This window comes from Meles meles, chromosome 11, assembly GCF_922984935.1.
Source record: "Meles meles chromosome 11, mMelMel3.1 paternal haplotype, whole genome shotgun sequence".
Taxonomy (NCBI): domain Eukaryota; kingdom Metazoa; phylum Chordata; class Mammalia; order Carnivora; family Mustelidae; genus Meles; species Meles meles.
Window position 1 is genome coordinate 36984509 of NC_060076.1, and position 17431 is coordinate 37001939.

At 40.9% G+C, this 17431-nt stretch overlaps 1 protein-coding gene across 6 annotated transcripts in view; it reads right to left on the reverse strand.

Annotated features, from left to right (window-relative positions):
• Positions 1 to 17431, reverse strand: part of UNC13B (unc-13 homolog B) — a 233197-nt gene that overhangs the window by 65032 nt on the left and 150734 nt on the right. The window lies entirely within an intron of this gene.

A 17431-nucleotide genomic window follows, 5' to 3' on the forward strand; every position in this document is an offset into this window, starting at 1 on the left:
TATTTAAGATTCAAGGCTCCAGTTTCATGATCCCAAATTTTGCAGTTCCTCTTTGCCAATGGCAGTCCCATCTCCATGGAGAGCTGCTAGTCAGGTGGCTCTCACGTGGCCCTAATTTCTAATAACTCAACAATTCTACTCAGGACTCATCAGGAAATTGAATGTCCTTATCTTCAAACAGCACTCAAGTTGTTCATTGCAACATAATGCCAAACATAAGCAAGAAATCCTTGAAGCCATGAAGCATGAAATGCCAAATACATCAAATATACAATACTCCTTTCCACTCTGCACCCCACAGGACAGGAAAAACACTGAGTCCAAAGAAACTCAGAATTCTTTTCAGTATAGGGCTCCAATTAACCAGTAACAATCCAGTGAAGCCATTCCTATTCCACCTCCTCTGAGCCTGATTAAATAAGAAGACCCTCTCTTCTTCAGGCCAAAGGAAGGGGGACAAAATTGATTCACCTAGCATGTCCAAGCCAGGCTCTCAACATTCTGCTGTCCTGCAACATTCTTCATGACAATCCATAATCAAACATGGCCTTTGTTAGCCAGGAATCAGGAAGTCAGTCTATGGGGGCCACCCGAGAAACTGTCACTGCAAAACAGGCAGCCCTATATGGTAGATAAAATAAACTTTTAAATGAAGAATGATTTCCTTGGCTTATCCAAGAACCCGAGGAGAAAATGTTGATTCCAGAGCCAACATTTGCCTCCCTACTGCCTTTTTCCAATAACATTGCTTCCCCCTCAACCCAGGAAGAAAATTTAGATTCCAAGAGATGTTAAACAACCCATTTCTTAACCATCTACCTCATTATGCAGCCAACACTAAGAGCAGAGCAAATACCTCCTAACCCAGTCGGGAGCTGGCTAGATGACAGAAGAGATAAGGACTGACAGTGCAACTATAACCACATCTAAATACAGAAAAAAAAAATCACTTAAAAAGTGTCAAATTTCAGTGGAAGTCACAGCCAATTTACTGAGGAGCTTCCCATATTTCAGCCAGAAGAAAGAGGCAAAGGGTTTAAAACAAGAAATACAGGGAAGACTGATTAAATCAGAATTCCCTCCCACTCATAAAGAGCCCAGAGAATGGCTGTCATTATCAGGTTTGGGTGTGGGCTTCCTATTCTGAGAAGCTCAAACTCTCAAGAGTAGGAATATCCTCAGAGGTAGGACACTGACTAAAAAACCTATTTCTTCCTGCTTCATCCACCGACCTGGCTGAGGCTTTAGATGTTATACCTGAGGTTAATGTGACCCTGTCTTTTCCAGTTGCCAATTCAAACACATTCAGCTCATCTTCTAAACAACTTGGGTATTTCCAGGAAAATAAAGGCTCAGACAGGAGAAGACACGTTTACAACAGAAGGCATAACAAATTTGCAACCTCTAGTTATGGTCTTCAAACTTCACAAGAGAGTTCATACTGCTCTGACCATAAATTACCTTTATATCTTTCCACCTTCCCGTATTTCAGCAAAAGTACAGAGAGTAAGTGGGAAAGTGATAAACAGCTGTCAGTACAAGCACTTGTTAAAAAAAAAAAAATTTAAAAAGGCAGGCTCCTTCTACCAATCAACAGGGCCCATGGACTGCCAGACATCACATGATCAAAGGACAGTTAGATCTCTTCTGTGGACTAGCCTTTTGGGATAAACACATACTTTCTGTTTCCTGAGCCATATGAGTAACAATGCAGCCTCCTTGTCACAGTGAACTCGGCTCTGGGGTAGGAAATAGCATAAGCACCCACCTCAGTTGGGAAGCTTCCTCAAAGCAGGGCTTTTCAAAAGCTAACTGGGAAGAATTGGAAAAACAGATTGGGTTAAGAAGGAAAACGCATTTATCCAGAAGCTGTGAAATGCTCTGAACAGACATTCTCAAGGTCTGGTTCCCAATTTAAATCTTTGCAGGGATCTTCGCCTAGAGATAGATGAGTCAAGATGGAAATTCAACATGAGACACTGACACTCACGCAGAGTTGTGGGAAGGTTCAGAGCTGCAGGAGCTCTAAAGGGGAACCAAATGGGTGGGTTAGTCAGAAGACCACCTGGCACACAAAATTCATCCTTGGTTAAAGCATCTGAGTAGCGTCACAGGGATACTGGAGGAGGGGCTCACCAACTACAATTCTCCCCTTTTATATAAACCATCTAAGTTGGGGCACCTGGGTGGCTCAGTGGGTTAAGCCTCTGCCTTCAGCTCAAGTCATGATCTCAGGGTCCTGGGATCAAGTCCCACATTGGGCTCTCTGCTCAGCGGGGAGCCTGCTTCCCCCACCCCACCCCCCTGCCTGCCTCTCTGCCTACTTGTGATCTTTGTCTGTCAAATAAATAAATAAAATATTTTAAAAAATAATAATAAACCATTTAAGTCTCCCTTGGACCAGATATGACTAGTCCAAAAGCAAAGAATGGGCCTGCTCCAAATCTGGTCTGCCTTTTCAGGTGTTGCTGCCAGAAAATGGTGGGGTCAGAACAAGTGGGTGCCTACCTCATCTCCCAATGTTGACAATCACATACAAGAATGCCAAGGATAGGTGGAGCCAAAGTCTGACTTACATCAGAATAAGTCCGTGACTCTTCTCTACCACTAAGTAAAGCCATAAGCAACAAGAGAGACAGATGTGGGTCACACAAGCAGGATCTGTTTCATCAGGAAAATAGTTTGTTCTGGTGCCTGAGAAAATACTTTGTTCCCCCTAGAATTGTGCCCTCCATAAACTGCTCAGAAATTGCATGCAAGAGAGAATGATGGGCAATGGGAGGTGATTCTCCTTCCCTCAGGTACATGCCACCCTAGGGAAGTGATGAGCCTGGCAGGGAAGTGATGAGCCTGGCAGAGATGTGCTGACTTTACTGATATACTGAGACATAGCTGCTACTAAATCAGACCTGACAAGCTGCAAGGCAGGCCTAAGGAGTCACAAACTGCTGACAAATTTCAGTACTACAATCAGGTCAAGCACCATCCCTGATTAGCAAAAACCTGGAGGGATAAACTCCTCAGGACTACCAGGTTAAACAGGTTTTTAGCCTGTACCTCCAAAGGCTGTGGCCCCATTTCCATTCCAGGACCAAATGATTAAAAACTCATAATCAAAGGAGTCTACATGTTTATTGCCCTCTTACATAAACCTGTTCAAAAGTCACAGCTCCCAGATTTAGAACTAAGACTGGTCCCGAACTAGTACCTACTTAAATACATCTCAGTACAATCCACAAAGTACACTGGCCCTGCCTCAACCTCTATACCCTAAGGAAGCCAAGGGACCATATGTGGAGGATACTCTAATAGGAATCCAAAATCTGAAATTTCATGGAGAAATGAACCCTTTATACCATAAGGTGGCTATATTCTAACTGGCTTAATATTGATCAAATATTTGTGCTTGTTCTGAGATATACCTTAGGGTAAACCCAAATCTGGAGAATTCTTTTGGTATAAGGCCTTGCTTCCATAAGCTTTTCAAAATATGTTCTTAGCTAGCATATGAATGCTAATGTCCTGGGAATCAATGAAGGGGCCTCAAAGAAGGGGGTTCTCCATATATTCAAAAATATCTGGTATGAAGCACTGAATTATAAAAAGGTAGCTAACATTCAAATGAGAAGAGAAGACTTGAAACAAATCTCTTAATGATCTCTGACAAATAATAGGGAAGTATGGTGGGGAAAGAGGCAAGTACTCAACTAGATGAGTCAAGAGAGAAAGCTAGACTTAGCTGGCAAAGCAAGGAAAGCCAAGGGAAAGCCTGTTGGTGGCAATGGCACTGGAGCCCTACACTGCCAACTCACCCATACCAATCACACAGGGAGATGACCTCTGCTCAAACACAAGGCCTTTAAAACCTCTATATTCTAATTCTCCATCCAGTGACAGAATCCCTTGCAAAACCCTCTGTCCATCTATCACATGTCACCAAGTCTAATGTATTGTACCTTTCTATCTATAAAATCTTTCCCCTTCTGGGGGACCTGGGGGGCTCAGTCATTAAGCATCTGCCTTCAGCTCAGGTCAGGATCCCAGGGTCCTGGACAGAGCCTCGCCCTGGGCTCCCTGCTAGCGGGAAGTCTGCTTCTCCCTCTCCTGCTCCTCCTGCTTGTGTTTTCTCTCTCGCTATCTCTCTGTCAAATAAATGAAATCTTAAAAAAAAAATCTGTCCCCTTCTCTACAACCCTTAATCTAGGCTTCATTATTTCTCACTTGAGTTATAGCAAAATATTCATCCTCCCTAGTATACCCTCCTGCAACACTACCTCCTACTCCCCAACCATCTTTGAAAATTTGTAAGAATACCAACCTTTTATAGCCCCTAGAAGGAATTAACCCTGCTGACACCTTGATCTTGGACTTCTAGCATCTAGAAATATGAGACAATATATTTCTGTTGTTTAAGCCACCCAGTCTGTGGTACTTTGGTATGGCAGCCCCATTAAACAAATGCAGTACCTTTGAGAATTACTAATACAATTCTACCAAAAAATTTTTTAAATAAGTAATAAATGAATACTTACTGAGTAACCTAGGTGTTGTACCAGGCATAATGAAAAGATATGATCCTTGCCTTTAGGTAGGTTATAACCTAATAGGGAAATGTTATGATATGGGCATTATTATACTATATATTTATATATAGTATATTATACTATATTATATTATATTATATTATACTATATACTATATATCCATACTATATATTTCAAGGGAGAGAAGTATTAGATTTTGTGCTTGGGTGACTGGTAGTACCACTTACTGAAAGGATATACAGGAGATGAGGTGGAAGAGACAGAAAAGACAATGAGTACTGTTTGAACATATTGCACATGGTGCCTAAGAAAATCCTGGAAACAAGATCCACAGGCAGCTGGATATATAAGTATGGAATTCATGAAAGAAGACTAAGGTAGAGATAGGAATTTGGGAATTACCAGTTTATGAGTAAAGCCATGGTTGAGATTATCTAGGGTACAGAGAAAGAAGTGGAAAACAGAGTCCTAGGAATCACCAAGTTTTAAGGGACAAGCAGATAAGGAAAAATGCTGCATAGGAAACAAAGATGGAGCTGTCAGATATAAGAAAAGGACTTGGAGAGAAAGATATCACAAAAGCCCAAAAAGGAAGAATGTTTTAGGGAGAAACCAGTCAACAGTTTTTTATCTCACCTGTCACAAGAAATGCTCCAGGTTGCTCCAAGGGCATCTAGAATGCCGTCCCTAACTTGTCATCATTGTCTATTTATGTTTGAATGTCCTCAGGTGTGGACCAAATAAACACATTTCCCTAGTATGCTTGAATATGACAACCAGCAAAGGGAAGCAGAAGCCTACAGAATAAGGGGAAATTATTTGTTACAATTTACCTCTTTCCTTTGCTTTAAGAAGTCCTATTTTATACACTATGGCCATACTTCACGATGTGCCTATTTTGGAATGGTGGTAAATCTCACTGCATTGTTTACAGAAAGAATGTTACTCATACGGAGGCATGGATCTCCATATAACTTAATGTTACACAGAAAGCAAGTTACCCTTTGATTTCCATCTTTCTAAGTTCACGTTACTTTACTTCTTGGGCATTTCTTGATACTTAATACCAACTGCTGACTTAGTACCCTCTGGGAATTCCTCTTTTTTTTTTTTAAGATTTTATTTATTTATTTATTTATTTATTTGAGAGAGATAGCAAGCGAACAAGTGAGACAGCACAAATTGGGGTGGGGTGCAGAGAGAGAGGGAGGAAAAGACTGCCAGCTAGGTAGGGAGCTTGACTTGGAGCTTGATCCCAGGACCCTGGGATAATGACCTGAACTGAAGGCAGATACTTAACCAACTGAGCTACTCAGGCGCCCCTCCTCTGACTTTTCTGACCACCCTAACTCAAAGGGTTTGCTCCCTCGATTTTCTGTTACAAGTATTAATCATTTCTTTTGCAACCAATTACTTATATTGCGGTGTGACTTCATTTCATAGTTTTAAGCAAAACTTTACTGTCTATTAAGTATCAGAGCTAATCAGTTCCTGACCTCAAGCGCAATCTAACAAAGGAGTTAAAGCATATATATGGATATGGATATGGAAAATTCAAGTAGAAAGCAGAAGTAACAAGAAAATAAGTGGCCAGGAATAGGATCTCTACATCTTTGAACTCTGTTTCTACCTATGTGTACTAGGCCCCCAAGGCATATTAAGCACAGAAAAAACTCCAGGTAAATATCTGCTCTTTTTTTTTTTTTTTTTTTTTTTTTTTTTTTTTTTAAATATTTTATTTATTTGACAGAGAGAAATCACAACTAGGCAGAGAGGCAGGCAGAGAGAGAAGGAAGCAGGCTCCCCGCAGAGCAGAGAGCCCGATGCGGGGCTCGATCCCAGGACCCTGGGATCATGACCTGAGCCGAAGGCAGAGGCTTTAACCTACTGAGCCACCCAGGCGCCCCTAAATATCTGCTCTTAATTCCTAAGACTTCAGACTCAAACTCCCACATACCTCCTACCTTGATAAACCGGGCTGGGCTATAAAGATGTCTTTAACTAGACCAATTCAAAACACAGGTAGAGCAGTTTGCAACTTGACCCCTTGCTCCTCCGTCACATTCTTTTTTTTTTTTTTTAAAGATTTTATTTATTTATTTGACAGACAGAGATCACAAGTAGGCAGAGAAGCAGGCAGAGAGAGAGGGGAAAGCAGGCTACCTGCTGAGCAGAGAGCCTGATGCAGGGCTCCATCCCAGGACAATGAGATCATGACCTGAGCCAAAGCCAGAGCCTTAACCCACTGAGCCACCCAGGTGCCCCCCTCTGTCACATTCTTGATTAGACATCTGAATCTCTCCCAGTGCAAGAGGAGAATATACATATAATATCAAAAGCAGTTTTCTCAACTTGTCTTTTCATGCCCCCAGTTATTTCCAACTAGTAGATTTCCTGCCTCCATCATTACAGCCCAATTAGAGCACCTCTTCTTTGGGCCTGGAGTGAAAGGGCAGCTTTCAGAAACTCTTTAAAGGTTCGAGTGAGTGACTAATACTTATCTTAAGAGACACTGATAAAATGTAGAAGAATTTGAGAGAGGAAAGTATTTCTAGCTTTCAACGTTCTGGTTTGGATGGGAATCAGGAAGGCTCTGTCAAAGAGGTGGCATCTGAGCTTGATCCTAAAGGATGCCGCCAGTTTTGTTTTTGTTTTTCAACATTTCCTTAGCAATTCGGGGTCTCTTCTGATTCCATACAAATTTTAGGATTATTTGCTCCAGCTCTTTGAAAAATACCGGTGGAATTTTGATCGGAATGGCATTAAAAGTATAGATTGCTCTAGGCAGTATAGACATTTTAACAATGTTTATTCTTCTGATCCAAGAGCATGGAACGGTCTTCCATCTTTTTGTGTCTTCTTCAATTTCTTTCATGAGTGTTCTGTAGTTCCTCAAGTACAGGTCCTTTACCTCTTTGGTTAGGTTTATTCCCAGATTCCCAGGTATCTTATGGTTCTTGGTGCTATAGTAAATGGAATCGATTCTCTAATTTGTCTTTCTGTATTTTCATTGTTAGTGTATAAGAAAGCCACTGATTTCTGTACATTGACTTTGTATCCTGCCACATTACTGGATTGCTGTATGAGTTCTAGTAGTTTGGGGGTGGAGTCTTTGGGGTTTTCCATATAAAGAATCATGTCATCTGCAAAAAGAGAGAGTTTGACTTCTTCCTTGCCAATTTGGATATCTTTTATTTCTCTTTGTTGTCTGATTGCCGTTGCTAGGACTTCTAATACTATGTTGAACAAGAGTGGTGAGAGTGGGCATCCTTGTCGTGTTCCTGATCTCAGCGGGAAGGCTGCAAGCTTTTTCCCATTGAGGATGATATTTGCTGTGGGTCTTTCATAGACAGATTTTATGAAGTTCAGGAATGTTCCCTCCATCCCTATACTCTGAAGCGTTTTCATCAGGAACAGATGCTGGATTTTGTCAAATGCTTTTTCTGCATCAATTGAGAGGACCATGTGGTTCTTCTCTCTTCTCTTATTGATTTGTTCTATCACATTGATTGATTTGCAAATATTGAACCAACCTTGCAATCCAGGGATGAATCCCACCTGGTCATGGTGGATAATCTTTTTAATGTGCTGCTGGATCCTGTTTGCTAGGATCTTGTTGAGAATCTTTGCATCCATATTCATCAGTGATATTGGTCTGAAATTCTCCGTTTTGGTAGGGTCTTTGCCTGGTTTGGGGATCAGGGTAATGCTGGCTTCATAAAAAGAGTCTGGAAGTTTTCCTTCTGCTTCAATTTTTTGGAACAGCTTCAGGAGAATTGGTGTTATTTCTTCTTTGAAAGTTTGGTAGAATTCCCCAGGGAATCTGTCAGGTCCTGGGCTCTTGTTTTTTGGGAGGTTTTTGATCACTGCTTCAATCTCGTTACTAGATATCGGTCTATTCAGGTTGTCAATTTCTTCCTGGTTCAATTTTGGGAGTTTGTAGTTTTCCAGGAATGCATCCATTTCATCTAGGTTGCTTAGCTTATTGGCATATAACTGTTGGTAATAATTTCTGATGATTGTTTCTATTTCCTTGGTGTTAGTTGTGATCTCTCCCTTTTCATTCATAATTTTATTAATTTGGGCTTTCTCTCTTTTCTTTTGGATTAGTGTGGCCAATGGTTTATCGATCTTATTGATTCTTTCAAAAAACCAGCTTCTAGTTTCATTGATACGTTCTACTGTATCTTTCGTTTCTACCTCATTGATCTCTGCTCTAATCTTGATTATTTCCCTTCTTGCATGTGGAGTTGGTTTGATTTGTTGTTGATTCTCCAGTTCTTGAAGGTGTAGAGACAGCTGATGTATTCTGGATTTTTCACTTTTTTTGAATAACATTTGGATATGTGGAAACTGAAGAGAAGAAAAGGCCTTAGGGCAGAGGAAGCAAGATGAGCACAGATATGAAAAGGACAAAAAGGAAGATACGTTGTTGGAAAACAAAGGAAATGAGTATTTAGTGAATACCAACAACATGCAAGGTCCTGCTGTATATGTATTATCTTATTTACTCCATATCTATCTGCTGAGGCAAACCATATCCAATTCAGAGATGAGAAAACTACATTTCTAAAGAGGCAAGGCAACTTGTCTAAGCCTAAGGGTACACAGGTAATAAGTAGTAGAGCCATACTTCAAACTCTGGCACTGGCTCATTCTAAGGCACAACGTCTTCCAACTATACAATACGGCCTCTGGATTAACAAAAGTTAGAAAAATAGGCTGGACTAAATCATGAGTGGTTATGAATGTCAAACTAAAAAGTTGAGACTATAATTTAACTACTAATAGAAAGAAAAATTAACCTTCCTTCCTTCCTCTCACTCTCTTTCTTTCAAGGAGAAACCTTCCATTCATTCACTCGTTCACTCTCGGATATATGTTAAGAGTTTGCTGGGTGCTAAGCTTTAGAGATATAAAGTTAAAAAGTCCCCGTTTTGTATCTGCATGCTATTTTTGTTTAGCTTTTATGTAAGCTTCTTATTGAATTATAACATATAAAAAAGTGCATGTCGGGAAGCCTGGGTGGCTCAGTCGGTTAAGCCATTGCCTTCGGCTCAAGTCTTGATCCCAGGATGCTGGGATCGAGTCCCGTGTCAGGCTCCTTGCTCGGCAGGGAGCCTGCTTCTCTCCCTGCCTCTGCCTACTTGTGTGCTCATGCTCTCTCTCTCTGTGACAATAAATAAATAAAATCTTTGAAAAAAAAAAAAAAAAAGAGGGCGCCTGGGTGGCTCAGTGGGTTAAGCTGCTGCCTTCGGCTCAGGTCATGATCTCAGGGTCCTGGGATCGAGTCCCGCATCGGGCTCTCTGCTCAGCAGGGAGCCTGCTTCCCTCTCTCTCTCTCTGCCTGCCTCTCTGCCAACTTGTGATCTCTCTCTGCCAAATAAATAAATAAAATCTTTAAAAAAAAAAAAAGAAAGAAAGAAAGAAAAGAAAAATGCATGTCAATGTAAACAGAATCCCAATCAAGAACAAATCATCATCCACATTCCAGAAACCCCTCGTGCTCCCATCTAGTCACTAGACCCCTCGTGCTCCCATCTAGTCACTACCAACAGCCCCCCCCATCCCCTGCAAAGGTAATCACTATTCTACAATCTGACACCACAGATTACTTCAACCTGTTTATGAACTTAATATAAAAATAATCATACAGGGGCGCCTGGGTGGCTCAGTGGATTAAGCCGCTGGGCTTAAACCCTCTCTCTCTCTCTCTCTCTGCCTGCCTCTCTGCCTACTTGTGATCTCTCTCTCTGTCAAATAAATAAAATTTAAAAATCTTTAAAAAAAAAATCATACAGGGGGCACCTGGGTAGCTTAGTGGGTTAAAGCTTCTGCCTTCAGCTCGGGTTGTGATCCCAGGGTCCTGGGATCGAGGCCCACATTGGGCTCTCTGCTCCGTGGGGAGCCTGCTCTCTCACCTCTCTCTCTGCCTGCCTCTCTGCCTGCTTGTGATCTCTGTCTGTCAAATAAATAAATAAAATCTTTTAAAAAAATAATCATACAGTATATATTCTTTTAAGAAATACATAATCTTGGGGTCAAATGCTCACATATTTCCAGGATAATAGGATAAACACCAAAACTGACTGTATATGAAATACAATAGAAAAATAGTAATTTTAGTATCTAACTACCCAGGACTTTGAGGAAGGCTTCAAAATATGTGACATCTAATTCCGGCCCTGAGCATAAATGGTAGCCAGGACTAGTGCTCTGTTTCAGGAAGACAGTGCTGGCAGTGGTATACACACTGTAGTCTAGGACAAATAAATAAGATCAAGATTACCTTTGGAAGGCTGACACTATAGACTATGCAGTAGAGAGGACCTGAACACAAAAGGGAACAGAGAAGAGACTTATAAAAGAAATCATGGAGAGAAAAAGAGCAAGGTCTGGAAAAGGATCCAACGTGGGAGGCAAGAGAGAAGGAGGAATGACACCATGATTTTGAGTGGATGACTAGCAGAATGATGGTATTTTAATAAAAACAGAGAACAAAGAATAGGAATAGGCCCAGGAGGGAAGTTTCAAACTTTGGGAAATTGTGGTGAAAATAACTAGTAAATAACTAGACATGAAGGATAGAACCTAACAGGGAAAGGACAGTTAGAAGTATAGATTTGGGAATTGTTTGCTTAGAAAGGCCAGCTGGAATTCAACTGGCTACCTAGCACAAAAGCCAGGATCAAGCACAGTACTAGCCATATAGGAGTTGCTCAATTAAGGATTCTGGATTAGAGGCTGAATAGAGATTTGAGATGGAAAAAAAATGCCTATGGGGGAATCTGTAGAAAGAGACAAGCAGGGAAGGAAACTGGCAAGGTAAGAAAAGAAGGAAGAGAATAGGAAAATCTAGAATAATGGAAGTCACAGAAATAGGAAGTTACAAATAGGGATTTTTAAAACACACACTGGAATGCTGCAGAGAAAAATGACAATCAAGACTGAGGAAAGTATCTGGGGAAAAAATGAAAATATTTAACTTAATTACTTCTATCTCCCTTCTGGCCTATAAATTCCTAAATGATAACAAAGTGTCTTAAAATAGCCCCAACACACCCAGTGGTACCCACTTACTGGTTGGCTTGATTTAAAGTGGAATAATTTTATCAGTTGCTTCCTTTTGCATAACTTTGCCAACAGGATTTTCCCTCACAGAGGAAAAGTTCCTTCCCAGCCAATATCATCAAATGTTCCCATTGGGTGGATGATCAAACAAGCATCAAGAGTCAGAGAAAGTAACAGAAAGCAAGAAGAGCTGCTTTATTATCTAGAAACAAGTAATTTATAATTTTATACAGAGGTATCAATCAGACCAATTACATAAAAATTTACTAAGTACCACTCTTTACTGATATTATGCCCAGAAAACACTGCCAGCTGGAGCTAAGCCTGCTGCCAGTATCTGATACCCTCCTCTGACTCTAGGCAAGTCATTGGTATCATGGCATTCCTCAGAGATGTTTTGATATGCACCTCAGAAACCAGAGCCAAACTCCATTCCTTCAAAAAAAGCTGCCCCAAATCCCAGGCACAGATATGACATCTTACAAGTCACAAGGGTTTAGTCACAGCCTAGAACCAGATCTAAGATTTACAGAAGACCAACCACCAACAAACATCAAGATCCAGGCCATAAACATGTCCAGAACACTTCAGGGGGAAAAAAATGCTGAGAAATGTTAAACATTTCTCCTGATAAGCACACAAAAGCAGCTCTTGGAAAATGTCCCCAGCAGTACCCATGGCAGCCTTTGTCCACCTCCCCTAGACTCCTCCAGGTAAAGCATTCCACTGACTTCTTCCTCTCAAGCCCCAGAGAAGCACCATTATACTAAATAGAGAGCCTTCTCTGAGTGATCCTTATAGTTATCCCAGGAACCCCATGCTACCAAGGAATCTAGATCCCTATAAAAACCTGAAATCCTATGGCACTGGCTCCTTCCTGCTTTAGCCATCAGAAGCGGTTTCGCTGTGTTCCCACTCAGTAGCAAAGGCTCCAGTAGTGGGCAGCAACACCTCTGACAGGTCACTTAGTCCTAGGCTAGGAAGGTCTGTGTGAGCCCTGAAAACCAACACTTCTGGTAATAGGAGGCCTATTGTTAACTCTCAAGCAATTATATCTAGAGCTTTACACTTAAAAAAATTCAATTTTCTATGATCTCACCAGAAATCTGTAAGAGAAGACAGTTATCCTTAATTTTACAGTTGAGGAAACTGAGAAATAGAAAATAGTGATTTGTTCAAGTTCTCTCAGGTTTTAAGACTGAGCTACTGAGGGGCACCTGGGTGGCTCATTGGGTTAAAGCCTCTGCCTTCAGCTCAGGTCATGACCCCAGGGTTCTGGGATCAAGTCCTGCATTGGGCTCTCTGCTCAGCGGGGAGCCCGCTTCCCCCCCCCCCCCCCCGCCTGCTTCTCTGCCTACTTGTGATCTCTGTCAAATAAATAAATAAAATCTTAAAAAAAAAAAAAAAAAAAGACTGAGCTACTGCCAGGACCCAATTCTATTTCCAGTTAGCCCATTTTAGTAATAAGAGGGATAATAGTAAACGGATATAAAAGACATGGTATATTGTGAATGGGTTCTCCATATACCAGCCTGGCAACCACATTTCCCACCAACTAGACCTCAGAAAACAGAGTTTCACAGGTGACAGACTCAGAAGCTTCTTCTATCATCTTCTTTCCCCTTCTACCTTGAAGGCGTATTAGTTTGTTAGGGCTGCCATAACATAATATTACAGACTGGGTGGTTTAAGCAACAGAAATTTATTGCCTTACAATACTGGAGGCTAGAAGTCCCAAGATCAAGGTGTCAACAAGGCTGGTTTCTTCTGAGGCCTCTTTTCTTCACCTCAGATAGCCATCTGCTCTCTGTCCCCATCTGTGTCCTGAACTCTTTTTATAAGAACACCACTCAGAATGGACATGAGATCATCCAAAATATCTCAGTTTACCATAATTACCTCTTTAAAGGCCCTCTGTCCAAATATAATTACATTCTGAGATACTAAGATTTCAACATATGGGAGGGGAGGTACATAATTCTGAAATCAGGGTTTTGGGGGTATTATGGATTTAAAAGGCAGAAGAAAAAAGAAGACAATCCAGATTCAGAAGCCAGGTACCCTGGTGTTTTCCCTTCCTTTGTAGGGAGACTTTAGAATGGAATAGAATAAACATACTGGCTGGTCGCTTTAAAGGAAGAGAACTCACCCAGTCTCAGCTTCCTTCTCTGTGTTGGATTGCTTCCTAACAGAACATGGGCAGGAGAACCATGTGTGTCCTTTCTGGGTACTCCTGCTCTGTTCAGTGCAGATGGGGGTGGAAAAGGTAGAGGGCCTGTCTTCATGTGTAAAAGAATAAATTTCTTAAGGATACCACTATTATCACCCACTCAGCTTCAACTTTGGAATTTCTTTCTACCTAAGATTTTAGTTTTTACCAAAGCAGATGAATTCCAAGGACTAAGGGAGATTTATGTATTAGAGGACCAGAAAAGGAGGGACTGACATAGGCAGGCTACTTCAAAACCCTGTAAAAAACAGCTTCTTATTATTTCAGAGGCTCAGGTGATGTTGCCAGTTTCTCCATAGATAGGCAAGTCAAAGAGGAGAAAGAAAGGTTGCAGGTTAGGGAACAATAATGGTGAATTCAAGAAAGGCTCAAAGAAGTTTAAAAGGAACAGGGCTGTTCCTTTTATGCAAATCATATATTTGATAAGGGACTTCAATCCAGAATATGTTAAGAAATCTTTTTTAAATGTGATTTTAAGATTTTTTTTTTATTTATTTGTCAGAGAGAGAGAGAGAGAGAGAGAGTACAAGCAGTGAGAGCAGCAGGCAGAGGGAGAAGCAGGCTTCCCACTGAGCAAGGAGCCTGATGTAGGACTCAGATCCTAAGACCCTGGGACCGTAACCTGAGCTGAAGGCAGACGCCTACCCAACTGAGCCACCCAGGTGTCCCCAGGATATATTAGGAAATCTAACAACTCAACAATAAAAAGATGAATAACCCAATGTAAAAATGGGCAGAAGATTTGAATAGACATTTCTTCAAAGAATATATACAAATGGACAATAAGCATGTGAAAAGATGCTTAACATTATTAGTCACTAGGGAGATATGAAGAGACACCACTTCACATGCACTAGGATGGCTATAACAAAAAGATTAACAAGTATTGGTAAGGATGTGAAGAAACTAGAACCCTCATATGTTGTTTAGGAATATAAAATGGTACAAGCTGTTTGGAAAAAACAGTCTGACAGTTTCTCAAGAGGTTAAATGCAGTAACCACATAACATAGCAATTCCATCCCTATGTATAAACCCAAGAGAACCAAAAATTTATGTCCATACAAAAAAAATGTACATGAATGTTCACAGCAGCATTATTCATAATAGCGAAAAGGTGAAAGCAAACCAAATGTTCAACCATAGATGGATGGATAAACAAAATGTGGTATATCCACAGAATGGAATATTACTCAGCCATATTAAGGAATCAAGTACTGAGAGATGCTGCAACATAGATAAACCTTAAAAACATTATGTTAGGGGCGCCTGGGTGGCTCAGTGGATTAAGCCGCTGCCTTCGGCTCAGGTCATGATCTCAGGGTCCTGGGATCGAGCCCCGCATCAGGCTCTCTGCTCCGCAGGGAGCCTGCTTCCTCCTCTCTCTCTGCCTGCCTCTCTGCCTACTTGTGATCTCTCTCTCTGTCAAATACATAAATAAATAAATAAATCCATCTTTGTTTAAAAAAAAAAAAACATTATGTTAGGTGACAGAAGACAGATACAACAAGCCACATATTGTATGATTTCATTTATATGACATGTCCAGAACAGACAAATCCATAGAGACAGAAAGTAAGTTAATGGCTGCCAGAGGCTAGAGCAAAGCAGAAAATGAGGAATGAATGACTTATTAATGGGTATGGCATTTCCTTTGGAGTGATGGAAATGTTCTTAAATTAGATGGTGATGAAATTGATGGTGATGGTTGTACAACATAGTGAATATACTAAAACACACTGAATAATATATTTTAAAATGGTGAATTTTAGGTTATATGACTTGTATCTCAATAAAAAAGATATCTGTTACTTCAAAAAAAAAAAAAAAAAAAAACAGAAACAGGATTCCTTTTCCTTTTTAGTCCAATAAGGGCAAATGGTACAGAAGAAGGGCTAGATGGGAAGACTGGAAGAGTACACAAAGCACAGTATATTTGTCTCTGTTTTACTTTGGAAACAGTGAAAGGAGATGGAAGCCAGCTTTGTATGAAGACAGGAAGAAGCCATAGTCACAAGTGACTGGAAAGATGAAATTTGACAATTATAAAATTCCTCAATGATGTCTTTGGTTGAATGTGTTGGGTTTTAGATGCTGATGGGACAAGCGATTATACAAGAAGTAGTTAGAAATATGAACCTAGAGTTCAGGGGACAGATTGGGGCTAGATACACAGACAGAAGAGCAATCCACATATAAGTAGTAACAGACGTAATGAATGAAATTTCATAACAAGAATGTTGGGGATTTATATGAAAAGAGGATTGAGCAAAGAACCCCAGAAAGACCAACATTTAAGAAGTGAGAAAAGAGAGAAATCAGAAAAAGGAGCCTAAAGAGAGCTCAGGGAAGAGTGACAATGAGGATGGCTTCTTAAATGTCAAAAAAGGAGTGTTCAGAGTGTTGAATATTGCAGAGAGGTCCATTAAGATTTAAAAGCAAACACTAAATTAGGTAGCTATGAGCTCAATGATGATGCCCACAAATGCAGTTTTTTTAAAAAATTTCTTTTCAGCATAACAGTGTTCATTGTTTTTGCACCACACCCAGTGCTCTATGCAACACGTGCCCTCCCTAATACCCACCACCTTGTTCCCCCAACCTCCCACCCCCCCGCCCCTTCTAGACCCTCAGGTTGTTTTTCAGAGTCCATAGTCTCTCATGGTTCACCTCCCCTTCTTCTCCTCTCCATCTCCCCGTGTCCTTCACGTTATTTGTTATGCTCCACAAATAAGTGAAACCATATGATAAATGACTCTCTCTGCTTGACTTATTTCACTCAGCATAATCTCTTCCAGTCCCGTCCATGTTGCTACAAAAGTTGGGTATTCTAAAGATACAAACATAGTGATCCGAAGGGGCACATGTACCCGAATGTTTATAGCAGCAATGTCTACAATAGCCAGACTATGGAAAGAACCTAGATGTCCATCAACAGATGAATGGATAAAGAAGATGTGGTATATATACACAATGGAATACTATGCAGCCATCAAAAGAAATGAAATCTTGCCATTTGCGACAACGTGGATGGAACTAGAGCGTATCATGCTTAGTGAAATAAGTCAATCAGAGAAAGACAACTATCATATGATCTCCCTGATATGAGGACATGGAGAAGCAACATGGGGGGGTATGGGGATAGGAGAAGAATAAATGAAACAAGATGGGATTGGGAGGGAGACAAACCATAAATGACTCTTAATCTCACAAAACAAACTGGGGGTTCCTGGGGGGAGGTGGGATTGGGAGAGGGGGAGCGGGCTATGGACATTGGGGAGGGGAGGCGAACCATAAGAGACTATGGACTCTGAAAAACAACCTGAGGGTTTTGAAGGGTCAGGGGTGGGAGGTTGGGGCAACCTGAGGGTTTTGAAGGGTCAAGGGTGGGAGGTTGGGGGAACAGGTGGTGGGTAATGGGGAGGGCACGTTTTGCATGGAGCACTGGTTGTTGTGCAAAAAGAATGAATACTGTTACACTGAAAAAATAAATAAAATGGAAAAAAAAAAGTTGGGTATTCATCTTTTCTGATAGAGGCATAATACTCCATCAGGCATATGGACCACATCTTCCTTATCCATTCGTC